Source organism: Oreochromis aureus, linkage group 3 (assembly GCF_013358895.1).
Source record: "Oreochromis aureus strain Israel breed Guangdong linkage group 3, ZZ_aureus, whole genome shotgun sequence".
In the NCBI taxonomy this organism is placed as follows: Eukaryota; Metazoa; Chordata; class Actinopteri; order Cichliformes; family Cichlidae; genus Oreochromis; species Oreochromis aureus.
Genome location: NC_052944.1, coordinates 74176961 through 74199674, shown reverse-complemented (window position 1 = coordinate 74199674; position 22714 = coordinate 74176961). Strand labels below are relative to the sequence as shown.

Genomic DNA, 22714 nt, shown 5'->3' with positions numbered 1-22714 from the left:
TTATTTCATGTGATTCTCCATGAATTACTGTCAGCACCACTGCTTCACATTTTTAAGATTATCCTCGCCAACAGTCATAATGGCTTCAGATCAAACAGATCAACATCACTGGCACAGAATACATCTCAGATTCTAGACAAGTATAATTAAATATACAAAATAAAATGTGGTTGAATTATTTAGACTTAAATCAGTCATTTGATAAAATACAATTGTTGTATTAATAAAAAAAAAAATGCAAAGTTAAGACATCACAGGAATGTTTTAAATTGACTGAACAATTATTTTATATTTTGCTTCATAAAAATCAAATTGTCCTTGAATTGGACTAAAATGAAAAGAATTACATTTGTTAAAAAAAAAAAAAATATATATAAGTATTAGGGGTGGAGCCGAACAATTATTTCGAACCAATACTTTAAAAAATATTTGTATTCGGGAACAACGGAAAACTTTATATCAAAAAGCTGAGTTTCCATATAGGATGCAGAACATGACCGGATGAGTGAGTAACATGTTAAAGAGGTGACTGACCGAGGCTGCTCCACACAGCAACAGAGACGTCTCGGCTGATCAATAAAAGACTGAACTGCATCACGATTTTTGTTGAATAAATTTTTTTGTACCTTAACTGGGCAGTTTATAATTTTCGCGAAGATCGGGATATTATTCCATTACGCTGCATTATTGACGTCTGCAGTCAGGTGCTCTCATGTTCATTCTGTTTACGTAGCTCTGTTAGCTCGGTAATTTAGACAATAGGCTGTTTCCAGAGTAGCGTTAACATTCTGTTTAAAAGGTTAAAACAATGCTTGTGTAGTTGTCACTTATTAACTTAGCTGAAACTCCCCACATGGATTTGGAGAACCAAATAGAAGAGTGTTGCTGCTGCTGAGCTATCTGGCAATAACATAAATAACAACAGCAAATGGCTGTTATGTTATTTTCTTTTCAATGACAATGACCTTGTTACATATTGCTGTATTTATGGAAAAACATCAACTAATATCCATAATTATTATAATGGATATGATTGAAGTGGCAGCATGGTGGTTAGCACTGTTGCCGCACAGCAAGAAGGTCCTGAGTTCAATTCTTTGTGTGTGGAGTTTGCATGTTCTCCCCGTGTTTGTGCGTTTTCCCTCCGGGTACTCCGGCTTCCTCCCACCATCCAAAGATATGCAGTTTGTGGGGATAGGTTAATTGGATAATCCAAGTTGCCACCAGGAGTGAATGTAAGTGTGAATGGTTGTCTGTCCCTGTGTGTTGGCCCTGTGACAGACTGGTGACCTGTCCAGGGTGTACCCCGCCTCTCGCCCTATGACAGCTGGGATAGGCTCCAGCGCCCCCTGCGTCCCTGAAAGGGATAAGCGGAAGCAGATGGATATAATTAAAGAATACTTAACGTTTGTTAGAAGTGTAACGCAAGAAAACAGGATTTTTACGCCTATTTTAAATTTTACACAAATACAAATACTTTTCCCTCCTCAACAAATACAGATACAAATACTGTCTGCTTTGCACATCTCTAATAAGTATATTGTTTAATTAGAAATATGTTAATTGTTGTTATTGAGGTTTATATTCATAAGGAAGCTGGATAAATAATATGTGGAGAAGAGGTGGGGTTAAACAACTTTTTCTCAACTTCTTTTCAGATATGTAAACTAAAAGTAAACATGGCTTGATATCGTAGCCATCAGTAAAGATTAGATAGCTAAATCTCAGCAGAATACACATTTAAGAAGTTGTTAACAGACTTAGAAGTGAAAGAGAAGCTTTACACATCGTAGATCATATACTTAATCAGAAATAGTGTTTAGTCAGTGGTCAAATTCTAGCAAATTTACAGATGCTTTCTTAATGCATCTGCTTTAGTTTTGCCTGTGTTACAAGCATTCCCAGTGTAACAGTACATCCATCATCTGTTTGCTGTCATTTTGAAATGCTCTTTAAGCTGATCTCTCTTCTCTGATTTACTGATAGTGTTGATTGGCTAAGGAAGGATCAGCACCCATTCAAAGCCAGGGAAGGCAGAGCAAGGAGGCTGCATCTCCCTCTTGTCACCATCAGCACCAGCATGCTCCCTCTGTTCTTTTTGCAGTTTTCATTTAACAACTTAGGAGTTCCAGCAGTACTGTTTTCAGTTTGGTTTCCAAAGCCCATTGTGTGGTATGTTCATGGCCTTCTTCCTCTTGATTGCTTTTGCTGGGGTTCCCATTTCCCTTATTTGTGTTTGTTCTTTGTAAGTAAATGTAAACATAAATTAAAGTTTGTAGCAGCGTCATGGCATCCTCTGTTAGGTTTGTTAGAGCTACAGATTGAGGCACTCAAGATATTTGAGGGTTCTTTCTGACCTGGAAACTAAGTTTCACTTTCATTGTAGACTATTGTGTCAGCAAAGTTGCCATGTGTCACTTTGTTTCTACTTGTAACACTTTTGACGCAACCAATTTGAGGTGCTTTCTCCCCTTAAGCCCATGTTAAAAGGCTAGCTTCTCCTTTCTGAGGTTAGTTTCTGTCCACAAACCCTGAAAAAAAAAAAAAAAAAAAGAACAAATGAAAACATAACCGCCCCAAATCATACAATTGTGGGTAATCAAAGCTTCCGTGTCAGGTGGTGCTGACGTGTGTAGACGTTTCAGGTGAATGGAAATGAACCATGCACTGAGTGTGTTGCCTTCACCAACCTTCATTTTTTTGTGCAGCTTGGAAGTCGATGAAGTTTTGTTTGTAACTTCTACTTTGTTTCTACAGAGAAGAAAGCTGGCATGAATCCTGCTAAGAAAGAAAATGGGAGCTCATGAGAAACAAACACCACAGAAAGAGAAAGAGAATAAGTGAGTAATGATTTTCAAATATTACTTTTATTTCCGCTGTGCAGAACACGGCAAACAAGCATTAACAAGTTGTTATGCCTTTTGGTCAAAAGTCAGTAGTTAGTGCATAATCTGATTAAGTTACGTAAGCAAGGTGATAAATAAGTTCAAAGTTAAGAAATATTATGTGATTCATGCTAAAAACAGTTAAAATGTGTGGGTTTGAAATTTGCTCAGAGTGAGACATCGTTATCACAAGCGATCTTTGTATTGTACGTGCGGAAATGGGAGCGAGGGAGCGCTCTGATCATTAACCTATCTTTGACGTTTTTTCTCCGTGAACGCTGTGAGAAGTGCTTCGGCAGTATTAAAACAGTGAATAAGTTTATGTACACGCTATAAGTGCCCTACACGCTTGTACCTTGGGAAACGTTCGTCTTTGAGTATTAATGTGTTCAGAAAATACAACATCATCTTCCTGTTCGTCTGTTTTTGTTTTGTTTTTTGTTTTTCCCTCTCTATGCTTGATTACAGGCTGCTTTGCCGGCCCTGAAAGCCGAAGCTGACCTGGACTCCTGCTCTCCCCTCTACCATCTCTGACCCTGACCAAATGCTGCAGCAGCTGGACCCATAACAACAATCTAAAAATGTCAACAGTGCTACAGGAAAGCGATCTCATGCAGCAGAGATGGAGAGCGTTAAATCCAAGGCCCGTTTCACTACACGGGGGAGATTTCCAGACAGCTTCAGCTGACAGACCTGTGACGAGACGCCCATTAAGCCCGAATGAAAAGTAAGGCCGAGCAAAAGAATGCTGACCTTGATAACTTTGCATTTAACACTGTGCAGGACAGTGATGGACCAACACGGATGATCGGGCAGCAGAAGAAAGGGCGTGCCAGAGACAGGAGGAGCAACTGAGGTCAAAAGGCACCTCAGAATGGACAAAACACAGAAGAAGAAAGGACTGCCCCAATTGGGGCCAAAACCAGGACAGACTGAACTTTGAGCAGCAGCAGCAGCAGCAATGGTCGCAACCGGACTGAAAAGGAGGAGGGCAGGACCCCAGGGCACGCTTCAGGCCGTGGTTTACCCAAAACACCAGAACAGGAAAGTGATAAACACGCAAACATACACATCTACACACACTGACTCAAAATGAAGAGAAACACACACCTGAACAGACGTGCACTTGTTGATTGAGTGAGAAATGACACACACACACACATCAGACAATGTACACTCATCAAACATGACTGATGCCCTGAACGCCTTGAGACAGATCCAGCAGGCCCAAAATCAGGCCTATGTAAATAATACAAGTGACTGCTAAAAAGACTACTACTGCCTTTTCACTGTGCAATACTTTTTGTTAAAAACCAACGGTGCAATAGACTTCAATACTTGAAATACTTGAAATACTTGAAATACTTGCAGTTCCTTTGTATTCTTATTCTTATTTATTCTATTTATCCCTTTTTGTATTTTTACTTTTATTTTGTGTTTTTGTAACATGTATCCTGCCATGTCTAAAACTCATGATTAACCGTATAATTGTTTCCACTGTTGCTGCATACATAGCCGTGACAAATGATGATGATGACCCCGACCTGTTGGAACATGAAGACTTTGTGTGATTAATGATGATGTGACAGAAAATGTACAACAAGATGTTACATACTGATATCTCACTTCAAAGTTATACTGACAACAGGAGGGAATGTCAATAGAAAATTGTACTTGGTAGTCAGTATAAGCCTTTAATGATATAAGTTTGCATATGATAGAATACTGTATGTTGACCTTTTGATGACTTAGACTGTTGTCCACTACAGGACTGTTTTATAAATTCTTTCTCACAGCTGAATAAGCTGTTATTATTTCACTCCTGCCAGGAAGAGGAGAGCTGGACACTCTTATCTGACACTCCCTAACAAGAAGAGAGGCCGCGTCTTTCTGTATCCCACAACACACATGCATACACCTAAACCGCTCTTATCTTCACTCCCTACACACTAACTTTCCTCTACCTATGAATAGACGTATTCACTGTTGTATTATTTTTGCATATAAATAAAGACAAGTGCAAGAACAGAGCGCTGATCACAGGGCCCCCACTCTGTTGTGAGCGTTCTGTGACCGCCCTTGCAAGTAAAGATCTACAGTGTGTGTCTCTTCACTCTTAGACTCTCAGCTGAAGAAGTGTCATTTAGAATAAATCTCTTGACATTTATTTTGGTCCTTCGAGCCGGATCAGAAATATCAGAACTGTTATCTGTGACTCTGTTCCAAGGATCCAGAACTGATTCCTGACGGCGTGGGAAGCCAGCACCGAAGTCTGTGCACAGCCCTCTTAGACGAGGCCGAAAGCCCTGGGACGTTTAAATTCGGGTCCAGGCCGGTGTTTTTAGTCTGGTCCACGGTGGTGGGATTCAGTCTGGCGATCCGAATCACCAGTGAGACGTCTGAGGGTGAGAGAAACACTATTTTGTAAAACGGCCACGAAGGTTTTAAGAAACGCGTAAAATAAAATGATAAAATAGGTTAAGCTCACCAAAAGGCCAAAAGAACTAAGTTTAGACCAGTTTCAGAGGTAGCCGAAATTATCTCGTGACAAATTATTAAAGAAACGCGTAAAATAGGTTAAGTTCGCCAAAAAGAACTAAGTTTAGACCAGTTTCAGAGGTAGCTGTTAAATACTTCGTGACAAATTAGCGCGCAAATGTCTGTGTGTATGTGTCTAGAAGTAAGTTGATTTTACAGCACAATACGCTGCTGAACTACTTCTATTTTATTTGTTTTCTTTGCTTGAGGCTCAAGTACTGGTGACAAAAGAGAACGGTTGAGTTTCGTCTCGTAAAACTGATACCGCTTCATTTTTTTTTAGAAGTGAAGTAGAAGGCCGTATCAGTAAACCACTCTGGAGTCAAGCGTACCAGTGACGGCCCAGCAAAATCTTTGAAAATGGGGAATAAACAAGCAAAATTAACACCTGATGAGGAATGGTTAGAAAAACAGCAAACCGGAGCAGGTAGAATAAGTGCAAATAGGTGGAGAAATCCACAAAAAGCTAAAAACCGCAGCTGGGAAGGGAAATGCAATCCCTCAGCTGTTACCCAGCTGAAAGCTGCCCTGAAACAAGAAATTACATTAACAAAAGACCCAAAGGAAAAATTAAAACGTGAAGAAGAATATAAACTTTTCCAAGCATGGGAAACTGAAGCTGAAAGGAGAACTGAAAATAAGAAAAAGTAAGAGGAAAATAAAAAACAATTTAAATGCGCTTCCATTAAAGGATTACTACCACCCATTAGGTCTCATGTAGAAAAGCATTGGGTAACGCAAGATACGGGCACAGCAGATGAGGCGTTTCAATATGCTAACCATGCACAGACAGTGGTGAAAAAGAAAGAGAAGGTCTCAGTTTTTGCCCTCGACGCTGACACTGTTCTCACAGCTTTCAGTGGAGGCTACAGGGGAGGTTTCAGAGGCCAAAAGAGAGAGAGAGGAATGCGTAGGGCAGGAGCAGGGGGTAGAGACAGGTTTAGACACACACCAAACAGTGACTTTAGTACTACATGCTGGAAGTGTGGAAAAGAGGGACATTTTGTACGTGACTGTAAGAAACAAAGAAGACAGTGACTCAGAACAGGATAGTAGCTCAGGTGAAGAGAACAGTTCAGACTAGGAAGAACATAATAATCCCTCACCAAGTAAAAAATTAGAGATCTAAGTATAAGTTTAAAAAGGGGCTGGAAACAGACCCAACTGAATGCATATAAATGCAAGAGGAATAAAGTTAAATAAAACAACTGTAATGTATTCAAATTGATAAAAGCAAGGATAACAACCTGTAAACTGGTATTAACAATGAAACATAGTTGGGATGAAGACCGTGCCCAGAATGAATAGAACGAAAGAAAATACATAACTCACACAAACACATATTAAATGAAATAGAGAGATGCATAAGGTATATTAAGGTTGTGTCATTGTTCAGCCAAGGAAAGTGTGTGAAAAGGAAAATGTCTCCAGCTTGGGAAGGGGTGAGACTGCAGCTCACCCTCAGCCCTTGGTGGACACAAATAAAATATAAATAAAATATTGTAATGTACTGTTGCTGTTATATAAAAAGATAATAACATTAATAATAACATAATATTAATATGAAGAGGCACCTCAGTCAGCTATGATGTGAGGTGGATAATTGTTAAAAGTAATCTGCATCAAGCTTAAGGTTGCTCAAATTCAGTATAATGACATATGAAATGAAGAAAATAAAGAAAATATGTAAACTACTTAAGTGCATAGAGGCACTTGACCTGCTCGAAAACCTGTCATCCTAGATGAGACATTGCTGAAATATAGAGCACACCTATATTAACAACTAAAAACCCTGTATACAACAGCTAAAGCTACACAATTGAGAAGCTGAATTAAATATGTGGTCACTGCTAAGCTGATGAGCAGGTTACACATTTTTTAGAGCAGGAGCTACATAGGAACACATCAGAGGGAGGGAAACAGCTATTAAAGCTCAAACATGAAGCTGTCTGTGGGCTCAGTTTTGTTTTTGTTTTTGTTTTTGTTTTTTTTTCCCCTCACGCTTCTGATTTGTCTTTGGCAGCAGCCTTTTTGCATCCTGACTCGTGTGTAAAGCGTTCAAGCCATTGGTAACTTGTTTTTTGTTTTGTTTTGTTTTTTGTTTTGTGGGGTTGAAAAATGAATAAATCTGTGATCATACTTGTGGATCACAGTGGCACATAATGATTAGGCATATGATTTACTAATGCAGATGTAATAACTTTATTCTAAAATTCAGGGAGAACAAACAAGAACAACATCTTCAGTTGTGTCTTGTTGTTGTTCTCTGTGTAGTGTGCTGAGTTTTGTTTTTTGTTTCTTTTGTTTTTTGAAATGTTGCTTGAGTGATGACTACTGTAACTTCTGAAGTAGCTCTCACCATGCGTCCTTGATGATGATAAGTCCAGAGCCAGCCGAGAGCTGGGTTGTCTGTTTTTTGTTTTGAAATGTAATTTTTGTTTTGAAAAAAAAAAAGGGGGGGAGGTTTTGTGTTTCTCAGCAAAGAACAACTACAATTTCATTTTCTGTTTTTGAGAAAGGAGAATTTATAATAATAATAATAATAATAATAATAATAATAATAAAACAAAGAGTGATGTTTTGCTTAAGTGTTGAAGCAGGCTAATACTGCAACATATAAATAAACTCCAATTATGGAGACCTGAAGTCACATGCTTAGGGCACACCCTCAGGTGAAGGCAGAAAGCTACTAAACAAAGAAAAGAAGCTATACAAAATGCGCCACAGCCACAAACTAAGCATTCATATTTTTTCTAACTCTTAGTGAGCCTGAGTTATGACCTTGGCTCCCTGTTTTTCTGCTTCCACCAAAGGTGGGGGTGACGCTCCCGTGGCATGTGCTCTGTTCTCTTTACTATCACAAAGAAAAAAAAAACAGAGAGAGGCCCCTGCTCTCTGAATACAATATTCTCTTCATAACTCGGCAGTATGAAATGTCATGAAACAGTGTAACTCACTCACAGTAAATCAGCAGTATAGGATAATACAAACCTATCTAATAAATCTAATGATTTTCACATTCTTTTAACTCAGAAGTGTGATGTGGCCTACAGCAGTATCATGATTCACTCATTTTGATTATAGGTATAATGTAATATATGACAGCATAATAATCTCACAACTGCTACAAGCACATTTGCCTTTCTTAACACACGCGAGAGAAAGGCAACTGTTGAGAAAATGCTCTTTTGGGTGAGACAGGCCCAGAGGCCTTGGATGCAAGCTACTAATACACATACATGCAATGAAGAACAGCTTACACTACAGCACACACTATACATGCGCCTATATCCCTCATTAGTGTTAAAACAGGGAAAACTTAATAGTTTTGTTATCAAATGCTGAAGTTTATCCACTACTAACAAATAAACTCTCTGGGTTGCAGGACAACAACTTCAAAAAGAACGACACTGGTATGACCAACCAGTGATGAAACAACAAATTTAGTGGTTAAGAGTCAAATTGTGAGGTGTTTTCTGCTGATTGAATCATACAAGTGATTACTGAAGGAAGGAAAATTCCTTTTTTGTGCCTTTAAACGTGATCTTATGAATTTTAACATGTACCTGTGTTGTCCTGTCAGCTTGGTGGGTTATGAGTTGATTATATTGTGAGGAAAAAAAAAAAGGGGGGGGGAGAGAAGGCTGACACAGGGCCTGGCCCGGTGTTTCTCCCCTCTCTGAATCACACAGCCAACACAACATCATCTTCCTGTTCGTCTGTTTTTGTTTTGTTTTTTGTTTTTCCCTCTCTATGCTTGATTACAGGCTGCTTTGCCGGCCCTGAAAGCCGAAGCTGACCTGGACTCCTGCTCTCCCCTCTACCATCTCTGACCCTGACCAAATGCTGCAGCAGCTGGACCCATAACAACAATCTAAAAATGTCAACAGTGCTACAGGAAAGCGATCTCATGCAGCAGAGACGGAGAACGTTAAATCCAAGGCCCGTTTCACTACACGGGGGAGATTTCCAGACAGCTTCAGCTGACAGACCTGTGACGAGACGCCCATTAAGCCCGAATGAAAAGTAAGGCCGAGCAAAAGAATGCTGACCTTGATAACTTTGCATTAACACTGTGCAGGACAGTGATGGACCAACACGGATGATCGGGCAGCAGAAGAAAGGGCGTGCCAGAGACAGGAGGAGCAACTGAGGTCAAAAGGCACCTCAGAATGGACAAAACACAGAAGAAGAAAGGACTGCCCCAATTGGGGCCAAAACCAGGACAGACTGAACTTTGAGCAGCAGCAGCAATGGTCGCAACCGGACTGAAAAGGAGGAGGGCAGGACCCCAGGGCACGCTTCAGGCCGTGGTTTACCCAAAACACCAGAACAGGAAAGTGATAAACACGCCAACATACAAACATACACATCTACACACACTGACTCAAAATGAAGAGAAACACACACCTGAACAGACGTGCACTTGTTGATTGAGTGAGAAATGACACACACACACATCAGACAATGTACACTCATCAAACATGACTGATGCCCTGAACGCCTTGAGACAGATCCAGCAGGCCCAAAATCAGGCCTATGTAATAATACAAGTGACTGCTAAAAGACTACTACTGCCTTTTCACTGTGCAATACTTTTTGTTAAAAACCAACGGTGCAATAGACTTCAATACTTGAAATACTTGAAATACTTGCAGTTCCTTTGTATTCTTATTCTTATTTATTCTATTTATCCCTTTTTGTATTTTTACTTTTATTTTGTGTCTTTGTAACATGTATCCTGCCATGTCTAAAACTCATGATTAACCGTATAATTGTTTCCACTGTTGCTGCATACATAGCCGTGACAAATGATGATGATGACCCCGACCTGTTGGAACATGAAGACTTTGTGTGATTAATGATGATGTGACAGAAAATGTACAACAAGATGTTACATACTGATATCTCACTTCAAAGTTATACTGACAACAGGAGGGAATGTCAATAGAAAATTGTACTTGGTAGTCAGTATAAGCCTTTAATGATATAAGTTTGCATATGATAGAATACTGTATGTTGACCTTTTGATGACTTAGACTGTTGTCCACTACAAGACTGTTTTATGAATTCTTTCTCACAGCGATAATAGCTGTTATTATTTCACTCCTGCCAGGAAGAGGAGAGCTGGACACTCTTATCTGACACTCCCTAACAAGAAGAGAGGCCGCGTCTTTCTGTATCCCACAACACACATGCATACACCTAAACCGCTCTTATCTTCACTCCCTACACACTAACTTTCCTCTACCTATGAATAGACGTATTCACTGTTGTATTATTTTTGCATATAAATAAAGACAAGTGCAAGAACAGAGCGCTGATCACAGGGCCCCCACTCTGTTGTGAGCGTTCTGTGACCGCCCTTGCAAGTAAAGATCTACAGTGTGTGTCTCTTCACTCTTAGACTCTCAGCTGAAGAAGTGTCATTTAGAATAAATCTCTTGACAAACATCATCCGAACAGGCTAAGCGGATTCGTGCTGTACACACCCTCAATCCTGCTGCAGGTGCAAAGATGGTCTGGCAACGCCTTGAAGAGTGCTATGGCTCACCTGAGGCTATTGAGGATGCACTCTTAAAAAAGGTAGGGGACTTTCCCAAACTCACAAATAAAGACAATGTTAAGCCGCAAGAACTTAATGACATCTTATTGGAGCTACAGTGTGCTAAACAAGATGGCGCACTCCCAGGACTTGCTTACCTGGACACAGCCAGAGGAGTCAGGCAAATAGTGGATAAACTTCCCTTCAACCTACAGGAAAGGTGGACAACTGTAGGAACACAGTACAAGGAGACTCATAGTGTGTCATTTCCTCCTTTCTCAGTTTTCACACAATTTGTCCAACGGCAAGCGAAAATGAGGAATGACCCAAGCTTTGCTATGTCCAAGGCCAACACCCACGTCCCTTCTCCCACAGAAAAACTGAGGTCATATAGTCACAAACCTACTGTGTCAGCACACAAAATGGACATTACGGCAGAGCAGGACCAGAATAATCTCAGTCCAAAGAAAATGGAGGAACCAGATCGTCAGTGCCCAATCCACAAAAAACCACATCCACTCAAAAAGTGTAAGCTTTTTAGAGACAAACCCATTGAAGAAAGACAAGCCTATCTCAAAGAGCAGCACATCTGCTACAGATGCTGTGGGTCTGTCCAACACATTGCAAAAAACTGTAAAGCAGTGATTAAGTGGAGAGTGTGACAGCCTTAAACACTTATCTGCAATGCATCCTGGTCCTACGCCTGCCCCTAAGAGTACTACACCAGGAAACAACGACAATGAAGAGCAAACTGAGAGCTCACCTTCAGTCGAGTCGAAGTGCACAGAGGTATGTGGCCAAAGTGATAGCCCACGTTCATGTTCTAAGATCAGTTTAGTCAAAGTGTATCCCGCAGGCCAAAAAGAGAGAGCCATAAAAATGTATGCAGTAATCGATGATCAGTCCAACAGGTCACTGGTTAAGTCAGAGTTTTTCAGCCTTTTCAAAATCAATGCCAGACCCACTCCATATACCTTAAAGACTTGCTCTGGCAGAGAACAAACCTCAGGTAGGAGAGCTGTAAACTTCTTCCTCGAGTCCTTGGATGGAGAAGTCAACATCCAGCTACCCCCTTTAATTCAATGTGACTCTGTTCCAGACAATAGATCTGAAATACCCTCTCCAGAGATTGCCCAGCATCACTCACATCATCTTCCAGTCGCAGATAACATCCCACCTGTCGACCACCACGCCCCAATCCTTTTGCTCCTAGGAAGGGACGTCATCAGGGTCCATAAGGTACGTGAGCAAATCAAGCAAATCAACGGACCCAACAATGCACCATACGCCCAAAAGCTAGACCTGGGTTGGGTTATTGTGTTTTCCTAAACACACCTGTTTAGGAAAACCGCACAGTCAGTCAGAGGTCAATGTCTACAAAACACACACCTTAGATAATGGACGTGCATCCTATTTTGAGCCTTGCCCAAACACAATTCACGTTAAAGAGAATTATGGGGTCACTATGAATGCAACCTGCGTGACAGACGATTTGGGACACTCTGTGTTTGTTAGATCTGAGGGTGATAACAAACAAGCCATGTCTATCAACGACAAAGCATTCCTGACAATAATGGACAATGAAGTTTATCAAAACCAAGAGAACAACTGGGTTGCACCTTTACCCTTTCGCTCACCGAGAAGGAGGCTCCCTGACAACAGACAACAAGCCCTACTACGCCTCTGCTCTCTCCGAAAGACTTTGGAAAAGAAACCAGAAACGAAAGATTACTACATCCAACAGAGAATGTTGGATAACAATCAAGCTGACCAAGCCACTCGGTTCATTCCACCAGCAGACCTGCAGAACAGTACCTGGTTCTCATGTCCACCCTTTCTGTACTCTGACACACACACAGAACCACACACTGGTCCTTTCACACTCATCGAACCTGAAAAAGACAGAGAGATACGTCCGGAAACAAAAGTAATGAAAACTACCGTATCAGAGCCACAGTTAGGTTCTGAGCGTTTTAAAAAGTACTCAAACTGGACCACTCTTTGCAGAGTCATAGCCAGACTCATTCATGTAGTTACATCCTTTGCACAAAAGGCAAGTGGACAAAGGGGATGGAAAAGTTTCAGTGAGACACCAAATGTCCAAGAACTCACCCGAGCCAAAGTAGTCATCATTCAAGCTGTCCAACAAGAAGCTTACAAAGGGACACTTGAAAACATTAAAGGAGGAAGGCCGGCCAGTGGCATATTTGACACACTCAAAAAGCTCAATCCTGTAGTGGACAAAGACAGTCTCTTACGAGTCGGTGGACGTCTTTCCGCTGCCGATCTCACAGAAAATGAAAAGCACCCTCTGATTATCCCATCTACCAGCCACATCGCCATGCTAATTGTAACTCACTATCATGAACAAGTAGCTCGTCAAGGAAGACACATAACTGAAGGAGCTATCCGTGGTGCTGGGCACTGGATAATTGGAGGGAAGCGGCTCGTGTCATCTGTCATTCATAAGTGTGTCACATGTCGCAAGTTGCGAGGCAAAATGCAGATCCAGAAAATGGCAGACTTGCCCGCAGACCGAGTCACCCCTGAACCACCCTTTACCACTGTAGGCCTAGATGTGTTTGGGCCATGGACAATTGTGACGCGTCGTACAAGAGGTGGTTGTTCCCAGAACAAACGTTGGGCTGTGTTATTCACATGCATGTCAACTAGGGCTGTGCATATCGAACTGATAGAGACTATGTCTGCTGATAGTTTTATCAATGCATTGAGAAGGCTCTTCTCTATTCGGGGCCCAGCCAAGTTTATGCGCTCAGACAGAGGCTGTCATGTTACGGCTGTGTGCAGACAGGAATAGGACCCAAGGTGCAGACTCCGGAGACAGTCATGAACTCAAAACAGCTTTATTGCTGAACAAAGAATATCTACAAAACCTAAACTGAAAAGAATCTAACAAAACACACACAGGGAGCCACAGGGAGATACACACAGCATGAGGGACGACGCGACAGAGAGCACAGGAAAACACAGGGCTTAAATACACAGAGGGAGCAATCAGGGAATGGGCAACAGGAGGGAAACACAGCTGGGGCAAATCAGGACTAACGAGACAGGAAGAGCAAAACCAGATACACTAACATGAGACATGGACTTTCAAAGTAAAACAGGAAACATAACACAGACTCACAGGCAGACATAATAACAAAGGGAACAAAGACGTGGGACCAGGGCAGACACAGACACTGACTGGATGTGGGGATACAGCAAACAGGGGAGACAGCAACTCAGAATCACAGACAGAAAACCAGAACACAAAAACTCTAACAGAACCCACCCAGAGAACCTAAACTAAGAATAATCCAAAAACCCAAAAAGCAAAACTAGAATATAATGAAATAACAAACTCAAAGAACCAAAACACAAACCACTGGGTCGATGACCCAGGGATCCTAACAGAGGCACCAATTTTGTGGGCGCTTGTAAGGAATTAGGCCTAGACTCAGGAAACGGAGCAGTAGGAAAGTACCTGCAAGAGAAAGGGTGTGTTTGGACATTCAATCCCCCTCATGCGTCTCACATGGGAGGCTCGTGGGAGCGCCTTATTGGGGTCTCCAGGCGCATTCTGGACGCCATGTTGTTACAAACTGAACAAACACGTCTTACTCATGAAGTGTTGTGCACCTTCATGGCCGAGGTGATGGCAATTATTAATGCAAGGCCTCTTGTCCCCATATCCACTGACCCTGACAGTCCTGCAGTACTCACTCCAGCAATGCTACTAACGCAGAAGATGAGTGCTGTGTCTGCTCCACTCGGGAACTTTTCATCAGGGCAGTTGTTTGGGAAACAATGGAAACATGTTCAACACCTTGCTGATACCTTTTGGAAAAGGTGGAAAAGAGAATATTTGTCCACCTTACAAAGTCGTGCAAAATGGACAGAGACTAGACCTAATGTCAAAGAAGGAGATGTGGTCCTGCTAAAGGACTCCCAAGCCAGCAGGAACGAATGGCCCATGGGACTAATAGTAAAATCAGATAAGATAAGATAAGATAACCTTTATTAGTCCCACACGTGGGAAATTTGTTTTGTCACAGCAGGAAGTGGACAGTGCAAAAGTTATGAAGCAAAAATTAGAATAAAATAAAATAAGAATAAATACAGTACACAACTGTACAGAATAGAATAAAATACTATATACAGTAGAATAAATAGAATAAAATATACAATAAGATAAAAATAGAATACAAATGCTATATACAACTGAGTAAAAATACAGCGATGCCAGAAAGATTATTGCACATTAGTGTTATTGCACATGTGTGGATGTGTGTGTTTGATCAGTTAAAGTCTTTGTTGTGGAGTCTGACAGCAGTGGGGAGGAAAGACCTGCGAAATCTCTCCGTCCCACACCGTGGGTGCCGCACACTGTTAGACATTTTATTGTATTTTTACAGCAACTTACTGGCAACACTATTGCCAGTAAGTTACTGTAATTACTGATCTACAGTATCTTTACTGTTGTGATGTTTTACAGTTCAACCACTTTACTGTAAACATATATTACAGTATAACAGCTTTACTGTAAATGTTGTTTGTGGTAATGCAGCTTTACTGTAAACGTGGTTTACAGTTAGAAAGACTTACCGTGATTTAGTTTTATAGTATCACTGTACTGCAAATGTGGTTTATGGTATAACACTGTAATTGTGTACAGTATAATTTGTTTAGACTGTAATTGTGTTTTACAGCATATAAAATAATATTAACATTCATATTCAATATAAGAACATTTACAAAAACAATATAATTCAATAAAGTAGTCTCAGAATAGTGAATTAAACCAACATTTATTGTTGATAATTTTTTTTAACAAGAAAAACATTTTTCGACTGAATAAAAACAATGTCAATAACCAAAATAAATAGAAGCGTGCACATGAAAACTACACAGTCCTTCACCTGTGTCTGATTTTTTAAGGAAAACAGTTTTTCATTCCACTAAAAACAGGACAAACCCACGAGCATGAACATTAAATAAACTATTATTACACTTGTAAAACAAAAATCATTTACAAAATGTAATAATTATCAGTGGGTCCCAGGAAACAGAATGTGACATGGGATTTAGATTTCCGTTACCAGGATGGTCGGGTTCAGCGTAGTCTTCATCACCACCTGTCAAAGACACATCATCAATATTCATGTTTGCTCAGGTTATTCACTTGTTCACATCTGTCTGAGATCATTCATACTGTTGTATGGATGTGTGTAGTAGTATGTACAGTTAAGCCCATAATTATTCATACCCCTGGCAAATTTTGACTTAAAGTTACTTTTATTCAACTAGCAAGTTATTTTTTGACTGGAAATGACACAGGCGTCTCACAAAAGATAATAAGATGATGTACAAGACGCATCATTGTGGAAAAAAATATTTCTCAGCTTTTATTTACATTTGAGCAAAAAGTATCATGTCCAGAATTATTCATACCCTTTACAAACTGTCACAGTCTCTGGGAAAATCCAAAGTTCCATACCATTATAAATAGTCAAAGCTGTTCTAAAGCATCCTAATTACCCTGATTAATTGGAAATAGCTGTTTTGATCAACTCAACAGGTGAAAAACAGCAGCTCTCTGCAGGTGGTCTGTGGACATTCATGGCTAAGACAAAGGAACTCAGTGAGGACCTGCAGCTGTGCATTGTGGCTGCTCACAAGTGAGGAATGGGCTACAAGGCCATATCCAAATGTTTTCAAGTTCCAGTGGCTACAGTGCAAAGTATTATTAAAAAATACAAGATGTTCCGCACTGTGGAAAATCTCAGAGGACGTTGTCGGAAGCCAAAAGTGAAACCTGTGCTGGCCAGGAGAATAGTGAGAGAGGTGAAAAAGAATCCAAGGATCACCACCAAGGCCATTCTGGTGAATCTGGGCTCTGCTGGTGGCAATGTCTCAAGGCAGACAGTCCAACGGACACTGTTGGGTGCCACGGATGCAGACCAAGGAAAACGCCACTTCTCCAGGCACTTCTAAGGCATGCCAAAGCTCATTTGGCCTTTGCAAATGCTCATCTGGACAAAGAAGAAGGTTTCTGGTCTTCAGTGTTATGGTCAGATGAAACAAAAATTGAATTATTTGGTCACAATGATGTTGCCTTCATTTGGCATAAAATGGAGAAGCCTTCAACCCAAAGAACACCATCCCCACTGTCAAACATGGTGGTGGGAACCTAATGCTTTGGGGGTGTTTTTAGCCAATGGACCATGGAACCTAATCACAGTAAACAGCACCATGAAAAAGAGCAATACATGAAGATTCTCAACAACAACATCAGGCAGTCTGCAGAAAAACTTGGCCTTGGGAACCAGTGGACATTTCAGCACGACAATGACCCAAAACATACAGCAAACGTGGTGAAGAAATGGTTAGCAGACAACAACATTAACGTTTTGCAGTGGCCTAGCCAGAGTCCTGACTTGAATCCAATTGAGAATCTGTGGAGGGAGCTAAAGATCAGGGTGATGGCAAGAAGACCCTCCAACCTGAAAGATTTGGAGCTCATTGCTAAAGATGAATGGGCAAAAATGCCTGTGGAGACATGCAAAAAGCTGGTCTGCAATTATAGGAAGCGTTTGATTGCTGTAATAGCCAATAAAGGCTTTTTTCTATTGATTATTGAAAAGGGTATGAATAATTCTGGACATGATACTTTTTGCTAAAATATAAATAAAACCTGAGAAATATTTTTTTCCACAATGATGCCTCTTGTACATCGTCTTATTATCTTTGGGGAGACACCTGTGTCATTTCTGCTCAAAAAGAACTTGCTTGTTGAACAAAAGTAACTTTAAGTCAAAATTTGGCAGGGGTATGAATAATTATGGGCTTAACTGTATATAATTATCAGCTATGTAAAAGATATTATCCTCTCTGTATTCTTACCTAGTTGGAAGTCCTCCAGAGAGCCGCTGGAGGAAGGTGGTGATCCGAGGGCTGATGCTTGTAACCTTCCTCTTTACGACACGACCTGTCTTGCGGCTTGTACCAAGTTTTGCAGGGCATTTTGTTCCCATGTCTGGATTGATCCTCACAAAGAACCTTTTAACGGAAAAAAGGCTGCTTTAATTTCAAAATTAAAACATACATTACAGCAATCTCCAATATGTTTCTGCAACTGTAGTCAAGCTATCACATATATTTCATTCTTAAATGGTGTAAGCTTTAATGGTTTAAAGTATTTACCTCTGTATCATCTCCAGTGTGATGGACGCTGACTCCTGATACTCAAGGTTGAAAACGTAGTATGACGCAAAGAAGACAGCAAAGGTGCTGCCAAAGTCATGCATCTGCTCAGGCTCAATACCTTGCCCTCAAACTGATCATCCAGCGGCTTGCAGACATGAAATTATTCCCTAAAACAGACAAGAGTCCAATAAGACAATGTGCTCACCCTTACAAATAAGGTTTCCACAAGAATGCTGGATAGCAGGCCTCACACTGTACAAAATAGAATCACACGGTTTGCTGCTATTTCTCTTTTTATTTATTATGTAATGAAAATTATGATCAATTACAGGAAAAAACTGCCTAATGTTTTGGCATTTTGGGCTGTGCTGAAATGTTAGGCTGTTTTTTCCTGTTGGTCATTGTGTATAATAAATAATAAGAGAAACAGCAGCAAACTGTGTGTATCTATTTTATACAATATAAAACAGACAAACCCCTGTTAATTAGCTGTGTGCTGATGTTTCTTCATATGATAACAAAATTGTCTTAATTCTGAACTACAAACACCACAAAATCTACACCTGTACATGGCTGCATGTGTGTGAATTTGACTTAACTTTTAATTTGCAAAGAGCATGGCAACAACACAACAGTGACTGAAAAACATCTCAATATATTATCTGTTTGTTCTATTATTAAAGAAGGGATCTACATTGCTTGGGTTGTATCAAAAAATGTGAAAAAGTTAAAAGAAAAACTATCTATAGATCAATGTTATTAACTTAAACCATGCAGACCCTGAAACACTGGAGGAAAAATTTTGGAGGGTCTGTCAAGCTGACGTTAAACCCCTTAACAATGGCACTGCAACTAACTGCGACTAATTTACAGACCACTACACTGTCTTGCTTTTTAAATGGAACCTATGAAACAATAAACCACAGTTGAGATTAGAGCAGGCTAACCTGCATGAGAAACTTCAAAACTGGGTTAGATTGTTTTAGCAGTCTTTAAATTTCCAAAAAAATGTTGTCTACCTTTATTCTCACTAAATATGTCTTTTTACCTGCTGTTTTGTCTTGTCTCTCAAAGAACTGAGGCTACATCACACTGTCAGCGCGGCCAGCAAGGGCAGGAGGACAGCTATACACCACACTGGGCGGGAAAAGACAGAGAGACAATTGTTAATTTAATGTTGCATTTATTTAACCCTTGAAAAATATATTTACATAAATAAATAAAAGAAAAAAAAAAAAAACACACAACCCATCTTTTCCAGAATAATTCAACTAATTGCTCTTTTGACCAACCTAACACAGACGTTACATGGTTTTCCTATGAAAAAGACCCTGGAAGACGTTGTATTAAAGCAGGGGTGTCAAACTCAAACACACAGTGGGCCAAAATTCAAAACTGGAAAAAAGTCGCGGGCTAACATTAATATTTATTGAAAAAAAAATCTTCCTCCAGATATGAGAATGAATCATTTCTTATGGACTCAAACAAGTTTTGCTGAAAAAGTGAATATGGAACAAGCAAAGCTCAATACTGAACAATATATATATTAGCTGTATAATACCAGTAGGCCAGCTCTAATAGTAATTTGGTATGGCTTTGCAGGCCAAATGTAATTAGGGCCAGAGTTTGACACCTATGTATTAAAGGAAAAAAAACATGCTCCCCTTCCCACTTATAAAATAATAAATATTAAACTTAGGTTGGAGTTCCTCGGGCCACCAACCTAATGTTATATTAACTTTTTAATGTTGTGTACTGCAGCTCACACAAAATTAAATAAAGCAGGCTAACCTACATGAGCAAGCTCAAAACTGGATAAGATTGTTTTAGCAGTCTCTAAATTTCCAAAAAAAAGTTGTCTTTCTTTATTCTCATTAAATGTGTATTTTTACCTGCTGCTTTGTCTTGTCTTTCAAAGAGCTGAAGCTAAATGTGCCACTGTTAGCGTGGCCAGCTTCTCAATAGTCATAGAACAGAAGCGCAGGAGGACAATGCACCACACTCGGCGGGAAAAAGACAAAGACTGTGTTGCGCCTGTGTTCCTCGCCCCTCCCCGTGGAAAATATATATCTAAATATATATTTAAATAAGAAAAGAAAAAAACACACACAACCTATTTTTTCCAGAATAATTCAGCTAATGTGCTATTTCGACCAAGCTAACACTGAGTTTAAGCCCCCCTTCCCCCACACACACACAAAAAATATATATGCTCTTAAAAATTAATAAACGAGTATGTTAGGTAGGAGAGTCCTTTGCATTACCTTATGGCGTCCTGTTTGCAGTTTCCACACAGAGGTCCAACAATAACGAGGTGCAAAATCTTTTGTCCTCTCGAGCATATCCTAACGAAGAGCTAACAAAGTTGGCCTGTCTTTCCTCTCCTGTCAATCACTGGATCACAGGTCATGTCAGTCAGGATATGGAGTGGTGGTTGGTAGAGGTACGTGGGCGGGGCCAGCATGCATTCAGTGTGTGTTTCACTAAGTTGGGTTGACTAGTTCCCAGAAGAGTTCTGTACATGTTGCACGTTCAGTAAATGAGCAATTCAGTTACTGCTCCACTGAGAAGCCTCCGCCAAATTATTACAATATTCTCCACTGACTGAAGTTCGCCTTTCTGCGTCTTTTTTAAATAACTTTATTCACTACTTGTCACAAGTACAAAATTACACAAAAACAGACAGCAGCAACAGCCTAAGTGAAATCCAACAACAGAATAGTGGCAAGTAAAAAAATTAACAAAAGGAAGTGTGAATCTTGTTCAGGGTTAATCAGAGATAAGTGATGGAGATGCAACAATGTGAATTCTGCTTTTTTTTATTTGTACTTAACCTTATAGTCTTTACATAGGAATGGAAGTCAATTAAGAAAACACAGAATTTTGGGAGAGATTTGGAGAACCTTGCTTTATAAAATTTCCCTACAAGGAGACCTTACACACAGGCAAGTCCCCTAAAAAGTCAAAACCATAATACTTTCACTGGTATCATACTGACAAATGGCATAGGTTGGAGGAAAATCTGGAAATGGTTAGCAGTGAAAGAGTTAAAATGTAATGCACTATTGCAACCAACCACTGAAAGAGTAAAAATACACAAACAGTATGATGAACCATTCAAATCACATAATACAGTAGCACTACTGCTAATGTGTTAACGGTAGGTATAACTACTACCGCAATTTTAAAAAATACAGTAAGTTACTGTAAATAACCTTAATAAGATAAGATAAGATAAGATAAGATGGCCTTTATTAGTCCCACAGGTGGGAAATTTGTTTTGTTACAGCAAAAGTGCAAAGTTATGTAGCAGAAATTAGAAAACACTGGAATGCAATAAAATACAATAAAATAAAATAAAATACTATGTACAATAGAATAAAATAGAATAGAATAATATATACAATAGAATAAAATAGAAATACAAATACTATATACAACTGAGTAGGAAAATACAAAAACAACTTCGTCAGAAGAAGAATTGCACGTATAGCAGTCTTATTGCACATGTGTGGGTTTGTGTGTTTGATCAGCTGCAAAAGTCTTTATTGTAGAGTCTGACAGCAGTGGGGAGGAAAGACCTGCGAAATCTCTCCGTCCCACACCGTGGTGCCGCAGTCTCCCACTGAAGGAGCTGCTCAGTGCTGTCACAGTCTCATGCATGGGGTGGGAGATGTTGTCCAACAGGGATGACAGCTTAGCCGCCATTCTCCTGTCACTCATCACCTTCACTGGGTCCAGAGGGCATCCTAGAACAGAGCTGGCCCTGCGGATCAGCCTGTTCAGTCTCTTCCTGTCCCCAGCAGAGATGCTGCCGCCCCAGCAGACCACACCATAAAAGATGGCTGAGGCCACCACAGAGTCATAGAAGGTCTTCAGGAGTGGGCCCTCCACTCCAAACGACCTGAGTCTCCGCAGCAGGTACAGCCTGCTCTGCCCTTTCCTGTAGAGGGCGTCTGAGTTATGAGTCCAGTCCAGTTTGTTGTTCAGATGAACACCAAGGTACCTGTAGCTGTCCACAGCCTCGATGTCCATACCTTGGATGTTCAGTGGTTGCAGTGGAGGATGTTTGTGCCTGTGGAAGTCTACCACCAGCTCCTTGGTTTTACTGGCATTGATCTGGAAGTAGTTCAGCTGGCACCAGTCCACAAAGTCCTGAGTCAGTCCTCTGTACTCCTTGTCGTCCCCATCAGTGATGAGGCCGACTATTGCAGAGTCATCAGAGAACTTCTGCAGGAAGCACTGGGTGGAGTTGTGGGAGAAGTCTGCAGTGTAGATGGTGAAGAGGAACGGAGCCAGAACCGTTCCCTGTGGGGCCCCGTGCACTGCAGACGACCCTGTCCGACACACAGCCCTGAGTCCTCACATACTGTGGTCGGTCGGTGAGGTAGTCCAAAATCCAGGTAGTGAGGTGATGGTCCACTCCTGAGTTCTCCAGCTTGTCCTTCAGAACTGAGGGAAGAATAGTGTTGAAGGCACTGGAGAAATCGAAGAACATGATTCTCACAGTGCTTCCAGCGGTCTCCAGGTGAGCGAG

The 22714-nt window shown here is 40.5% G+C and overlaps 1 long non-coding RNA gene across 1 annotated transcript; it reads right to left on the bottom strand.

The window, feature by feature from the left end:
- Positions 1 to 18304: 18304 nt before the first annotated feature.
- On the bottom strand, positions 18305 to 21477 carry LOC120437580. Its single transcript, XR_005611256.1, has 3 exons — positions 20442 to 21477; positions 19226 to 19314; positions 18305 to 18344 (listed from the first exon to the last, which is right to left on the bottom strand). It is a non-coding gene; the product is annotated as an uncharacterized LOC120437580 (long non-coding RNA).
- Positions 21478 to 22714: the final 1237 nt, after the last annotated feature.